The 6,981-nt window shown below is 42.3% G+C and overlaps 1 long non-coding RNA gene across 1 annotated transcript; it reads right to left on the reverse strand.

Annotated features, from left to right (window-relative positions):
• Positions 1-5,089: 5,089 nt before the first annotated feature.
• Positions 5,090-6,724, reverse strand: LOC142049254 (uncharacterized). The gene is made up of 2 exons (XR_012657648.1): positions 6,229-6,724; positions 5,090-5,757 (listed from the first exon to the last, which is right to left on the reverse strand). It is a non-coding gene; the product is annotated as an uncharacterized LOC142049254 (long non-coding RNA).
• Positions 6,725-6,981: the final 257 nt, after the last annotated feature.

Raw genomic sequence — 6,981 nt, forward strand, 5'->3', positions numbered from 1 at the left:
ACAGCTACACTGTAACCATTCATGACCTGTGTTCAGTTCTGGCTTGGTTCCTCCTCAAATCCACAGCATTCTGCAAAGAAAACATTCTTTCCATTTCAAGTAAGCTTCTCCATCCTGAAACCAGTCTGGTTCAGGCACCCAACCTCCCCTTGCCCTGCACTCACCCCCAGACTTCAGAAATACAGGGATTCTAATGGAAGGGCTTCCATGATGGCAAAACTCCTGCGAGACCTCACAGATTTGGTCTCCCTCAATTCTGGATCTGTTGTGGGTTTTTTTTTTTAGGCAAGAAGTAAAGGAAAAGCAACTGTTAATATTGCTAGTCCTACCTAGAGCTGCTACTACAGTATGAAAATTCATATACTCATTGTTTTCCGAACCTTTAATATTTGCCATGAAAAGATAAGGCCTAGCCGGTGAATTCTGCCTTTCACATCAAAAGGAACTGAGATGTCCATGAAAAAAAAAAAAAGGGAGGATTAATCTTGCGAGCTGGAGACCAGAAAATTAAATGGTTCGTTTTTCAGGACAAGGAGCATCTTGGATGCAGGTGTTTAGTCTAACAGGAATCTGAACCACTCACGTAAGTCATGTAGCCACATTATATGGCTAAACACACATTCCTACACGTGTGTTTAGATACCCCGGCAAAACCCAAAGGGCAACACACCTAATTATTGGATTGCTTACATTATTTCATTTTTAAGATGAGTGCCAAATTAACAGACTTCTCTCACAGCAGGAAGAAGGATTTACTTGGAAGGATTTACTTTATATGTAGAGAATGCAAGCATGTTATTCACTTAAACAAAGAGCAAAGAAAAAGGCAGGGTGGGACTCAAAAAATACTGTTCTTCAAACTATTCGTTCTCTTAAGCCACTCTTTACAAAAACGACCTCATATTTAACCCTGCGCACGTCACCTTCCCCAAAAGTTAAAAACACGTCTGTAAAGCGGTAATGCTTTGAGAAGAAAGCAAGCTGTTACCACGTTAGAAGTTGTGTTGCTAAAACTCAAAGTATTTATAAACTTCAATGAGACACCAGGGATAACCTGAAAATGCACCATGCTCCTATTTTCCCCACTAAAAGAGAGGGAGGAACACCAGTCCACAAGATTCAAACACACATCAAAACCCTTTGTGAAGTACTGGATTTTACATTATACCAAAATAACCTCACTGCTTCTCCATCTGCCTAGGAAAACTGCCAGAAATTAAAACAAAGAAACACGGACACTCTTTGTAGTCAATCAAGAGCTTCAAAATTTGTTTTTAAGCTCAGATACACCAACATCTGTTTTGAAGAAGTCCCGTTTAAAGAAACATTGATGCCCCTTTAGAAACCAAATATTTTTAACAAGTCTGCTCCTTCCAGAACTCCTACCAAAGACAGATTTAATAGGTAACAGATACTCTCAAATATCTGCTTGACTATATCCATCGATTCCAGCATTTTTTCTTGGGTTTTAGAAACTCTGCCTTTTTGCGAGCAAGCTTTAACTTCTGCGGCCAGTTAAAGAGAAGTGGATCACTTCACGTACTGCTTTTGCAACCAAAAACCTGCAGAAAGCCAGAAGCTCTGTTCATAAAAAGATTTTTCCCCCTACATTAGTTCCTTGAATTCAGATTCTGTGCTAACGTGGCATTGTTTAGGATGAACACACACTTCAGCTATTTTCAAGGAGTGGGAATTACGAAGGATTTTAATACATTTTCCAAGGGAAGGATTTAAAATTGTATGCTGAAATAATATTAAAGTACTAATTAAAAATATTTTAAGTTATGTTTTCACAGTTTATTAGCTTCTTAGCATCACTTAGCTTAGACAGTGAAAGAAAACTGGTTTATAGCATAGAGTTTATAGCTAGTTTCATTTACTGGCTTTCACATACTGCTATTGTCTCTTTATGTCACTCACAACCTTAATACCTAAGTACCTTCATTCAAGATCACTGAAGGAATGTCAAGATCTCCTCCTCCTTTTCCTTCATTGTTTTAAGTTACCTACCCATGACTTGCTTCAGGAATACTTTTTATAGCCACAACTGAACCTGCAGGTAAATCAGCTGAAACAGAAATCTTACACAACTTGCTGAAGGATAAAAGCCTTGCGATTCCCCCATAATGAGTAACAGCCCTTTGCTGTGAATTTTCTATACTACATCACTTGTACTGCTGAAATCAAAGCTGGGCTGCATTTGCTGTTGCACTTGGATTTCTGGCACCTTAGGGAAATTCTGAAATTTACAAAATAATACTTTTCTGATACGCTTTTAGCTTGTGAAAACATTGTGTGCATTAAGGGCCATTCAATCTAGTGCCACTTGACAGAGACCTTTTAACGTGATGTTAAAATACCTCTCATGTAAATTTAGGCATTAAGACTGAAGTCCATAAAGCTGTAATTAAAAAAAAAGGTCTTTATTTCCACCTTACTCAGAACAGCCCTGTCTCACAGTATTGCTGTTCAGATTCCATAAAGCAGCGTGCCCAGCTAGTGATGCCTCTGTCTCACCACGGCTGGAAGTAAAGCTTTACTGGCATTAGGGATTAATAGACTGCACATTCTTAAACATACATGCTGCGTTAGTTTCAATCTAATGCATGTTAGGACTGTGCTTTTCAATTCCACAAGAGCCCAATAAACCCTTCAATATTTACTTAAGGGGATTTTATGGTCCTCTTGTTTCATGAAGGCATTTATATGAGCTCTGATCTTATGCCATTTGCATCATTAGCCATTCATTTATGAAAATTAAATAAACAAAAATAGCTCCATGACTTTCTTCACATGCCCGCTAAATGCTGCAATATTTGTTGGTCCAAGAGCTAGAGATGGAACAAAAATACGGCCAGCCCAACCGCTCCCTGTCCTGACACTACTACAGACATTCCAATAGGAAAAGCTGAGGAAAGATTATGAAGTTCTGGGAAAAAATCCATTTTAGCTATTAATGCTTATTATCACATTTTCTAAGGTCTAGAAAGCTTTTTAAAGATTATTGGGGATGAAGAAAGCTATAGGAATGTTAGGATCCCAGAAGATCTTCCTAAACAAAAGGGAAATGTATGTTGCAATGAACCTGCGTCAAGCTGTTCTCTTGATTTTTTTTTTCCCAGCGCCGCATTAGCTTTCCTTCTATGTCCCTCTTGTGGTAACTGAGAAGAACTGTAACATCTGCAACGGAAGAGCTAATTCCCAGCCTTCAAAATTTTTTGCTTTGTTCCTGCATTTTTGGTGCAGTTTTTTTAATAAAAAATGTCTTTTATTAAGATTGTGTCGGTATACGGGGGATTAGTTTTTCTTTTTTTAAAAAAACCCAACAGGTATTCTTTGCTCTTCCATTTACTAGCACTGAGGCTGGGTAAACTAGGTAAAATTGTACAGAATTTTCATTTGAAGATTTGTTTTAGGGAAGAGGCAAGCAAAAGGAAAAACTGAGAGAGAGAGAGAAAATTAAGAACTCTAAAACCAATAGTTACCTGAACATTAAACAAAAAAGAAGAAATAGAGAGATGTTAAAATGCAGATGTGAAGTGACAGGGCAGACAAGGAGGTAAAGCGATTTAATATGCATAATAAATTTGCTGATTGCATTTATGGGTCTACAATATGTTAATGTATGGCCAACCACAGCACTAATTACACAGCCATCACCATCAGATGGGTAATGTGTGAGCGTTCCTTAAGCATTCTGTGCCAAGAGCATCCGATCCCCGCTGCGTGCTCTTTTCCCCCTAATCTGAATTGTTTTATCCCAGGATAAAAATACACTTTTTATTTAATCCAACCCTGTCATTCGAAGTAGCAGTTTTGCAAAGATCCCTCACACTCACTTTGATTGGCTCCGAACCCCCCACGTCACGCTGACACTTTCCAGCACTATCTCCATGGCTCGGAGTTTGCAGAGACCAATCAGTTCATTCCTTTTCGTAACAGCTTGTTTTCAGCCCTCTCTTGTGCAGTCCTGAGTAGAGGATGTTATCAAATCCCAGTGCTGGTGTGTCTTGGAACTGAAACGAGTTTCAAGGAAAGTCCTCTGGCAAAGCCAATTATTTTGAGTCAGGACTGTATTTCTACCAACACCTAAAACTGCTGCATGCATCAGTTTTACACTTAACTCATCAGGAACCTTTATTATCACCTCATCAGGAAAATCACCTTAAACTTTTTAGCTCATGGAAGCAACCAGAAAGCATCTTTTTTAAAATCAAATTCACCCACATTTGTTCTCTTGCATCGCTTCCTATGGCTAAGCATGTCCTGTGAATTCTAACCATGCATAAAAATGGTAAAGCAGCGACATTTTCAGAGAACGTGTTCCAGTTTTCTGAAGTGTTATCTTTTGAAATTACATATTGGATGCACAACAGTGAAGACCAATGAGTCAGAGTGCCATTTCTCTGCCTTAGCCCAGCTTTAAAAAAGAAAACTTTCACAAAACATGGCTTACACAAAAAATATTGTCTAGGAGCTTTGTAGCGTTGCCTGCGTATGTGCCTCCGTGTTTACATTTAAAAGCACCAAAGTAGCCCACAGTTTCCAGCATGCAGTGAACTATGATTAAGCGATAATGTTATGAAATTAAAATGTACCATTTTTACAAGCCATGCCTCTCTATTGGTATACGGACTAATCACAGCCTCCATTTTTAAACGCAGTAACCAGGAGCCCGATGGCCACAACTAACTGCCAGTTTGATCCCTCGTCAAAATACATCACAGCGAACCGCAGGCTCCCCACACGCGACTCGCTCCGGTTTTGCTTTTGCCACGTGGCGGGGAGCGGGACGTACCGTGGGGGGGATCCCCTCGCAGCCCTCCAGCTTCAGCACCTCAGACAGCAGCACCACCTCGCCCACGAACGCGGCCAAGGGTCGTTGGCGCCTCCGTAACCGAAGCCAAATTTACCTTCTGATGGCATAGTGAGCTAAGGACTTGCAATTTTCAGCAAGTTTTCCAAATAACTTAGCTTTAAAAGTATTGTTATTTCCTGTATTATGTAGGGGACAGAGAAAGAAATCCAGAAGCGCATCAAAACTTTGATCGGTTTCCAAAACTTTTGAAGATTCTGTAAACCAGCCAAATGCTGCAAGTACACTCTGTTTATTAATAAATAAGTGTTCATACCAAGCAGCCTACATGGTTTTATAAATGTCTTCTTCAATTCTGCTTTCATCCTCAGGAGGGATTTTGTATCTTTTCACAGTTATGCTTTTCTCTGAACTACAAAACAGTTCACTTCCAGTTTGTTTTTAAGAAAGCACCAGTTTAGTTCATCCATGGCTTTCCAACTAGGCTTTCCATGGGTTTAAATATAGTCTTTAGGAATCAAGAGTCTCATCATTCAAACTGCCTTGTAACACTGATGAATTTCTATATGGGCATACACTGACTTATCCTGATGTCGCCATGTTAAACTGGAGCCAATGTGACAGTCACAATTCAACAACCAATTTTCTATTCTGCCGTTTGATTTTTGTGGGTTGTTGGATTAACCTGAATCCTGAACTAGGATACATTTATGATAAACTATTGGTACAGCCTATTCTTCCTTGAGGCTTAAAGTGAAAGATTAATTCAAACAGTCTGTGTGCAGAAGTGATGACTCCTGTATTCTCTTTACTCATTCTTTTCCCTCCTGTATTTGGTGCACAGTATTCCCAGGACAAGGGTGCTTTTCAGTCTTCATCTAGATCTTTTCAGCTTAACAGCTGTAAATCTGGTACATGCTGTTTCACTTCCCGGCTTTATCCTACACCAAAAGCAAGAATAACATTAAAGTTACTTACAAAAGAAGATACATATTCACATCTTATAGCTGAAGGCTTTAGCAGGGAAGAGGGACTGAATATCTAGCCTTTCACGTCAATGTTTTTCACAACACGCAGAAGTCATCTTAAAAGAGATTTGTTGTATGCTAATAAAAGGATGTTGAAATGAGGGCACCCAACCCCAAACTTTCTGTTTGTTTATATATGGGCAGAAACATGTGCTACTCACCTTCTCTGCACAACCCACTCATTCACCCTCCCTGGCCTCGGAGAATCTCCGCGGCCAACTCTGCTACCCTCACCTCATAGCAACTGAGCTTTCTGACTATTGCACCCCGATATAGGACATTACAGCTACAACAGGTATTACAGCTAGAGCAGGTATTACTATAATACCAGATCCTTCTTAATTACTACGTCTGTCTCAAAACAAAGACTCAAAAAACCCTTACCCAGGCTACATCTCTGTTAGCAGAGACCCTGCACTCTCATTTCAAACAGGAACGTGAGGCAGGCAGGCCACAGAACCAGCGGTTGCAGCTCCAGGCTCCCAGCAGGCACAAGGTGATAAAGGGGACAAACCCTACATTGCCACCACAGTGGCAACCACCACCACACCTCCCCTCACACTGACCTGGTACCACCACAGGGCTCCCACCACAGAGACTGCAGCCTCCACAGGGCCCACCCACCACCACAGCCCCTTGACCCACCACAGGCCACTGCCACCACAGCCCCCCGTATCGCCTCCCCAGGGCCCATCCACCACCACAGACCCCCAACCCACTGCAGCCCACCGCCACCACAGCCCCCCGTATTGCCTCCACAGGGCCCATCCACCACCACAGCCCACTGCCACCACAGCCCCCCATATCACCTCCGCAAGGGTTGACATCCACTACAGCCCCCTGTATCGCCTCCACAGGGCTCGACAACCACCAGAGCCCCCCATATTACCACTGCAAGGGTTGACATCCACCACAGCCCCCTGTATCGCCTCCACAGGGCCCATCCACTGGCACAGTGCCCCGACCAACCGCAGCCCACCGCCACCACAGCCCCCTGTATCGCCTCCACAAGGGCCGACAACCACCGACAACCACCACAGCTCTCCCGCCGCCCCAGGGACCTTCGCCACCACAAGCGCCAACCGCCACCTCAGGGGCCACGCCGCCACCGCAGCCCGCCCTTCCTCCTCATCTCGA

This window comes from Phalacrocorax aristotelis, chromosome W (genome assembly GCF_949628215.1).
Source record: "Phalacrocorax aristotelis chromosome W, bGulAri2.1, whole genome shotgun sequence".
NCBI lineage: Eukaryota > Metazoa > Chordata > Aves > Suliformes > Phalacrocoracidae > Phalacrocorax > Phalacrocorax aristotelis.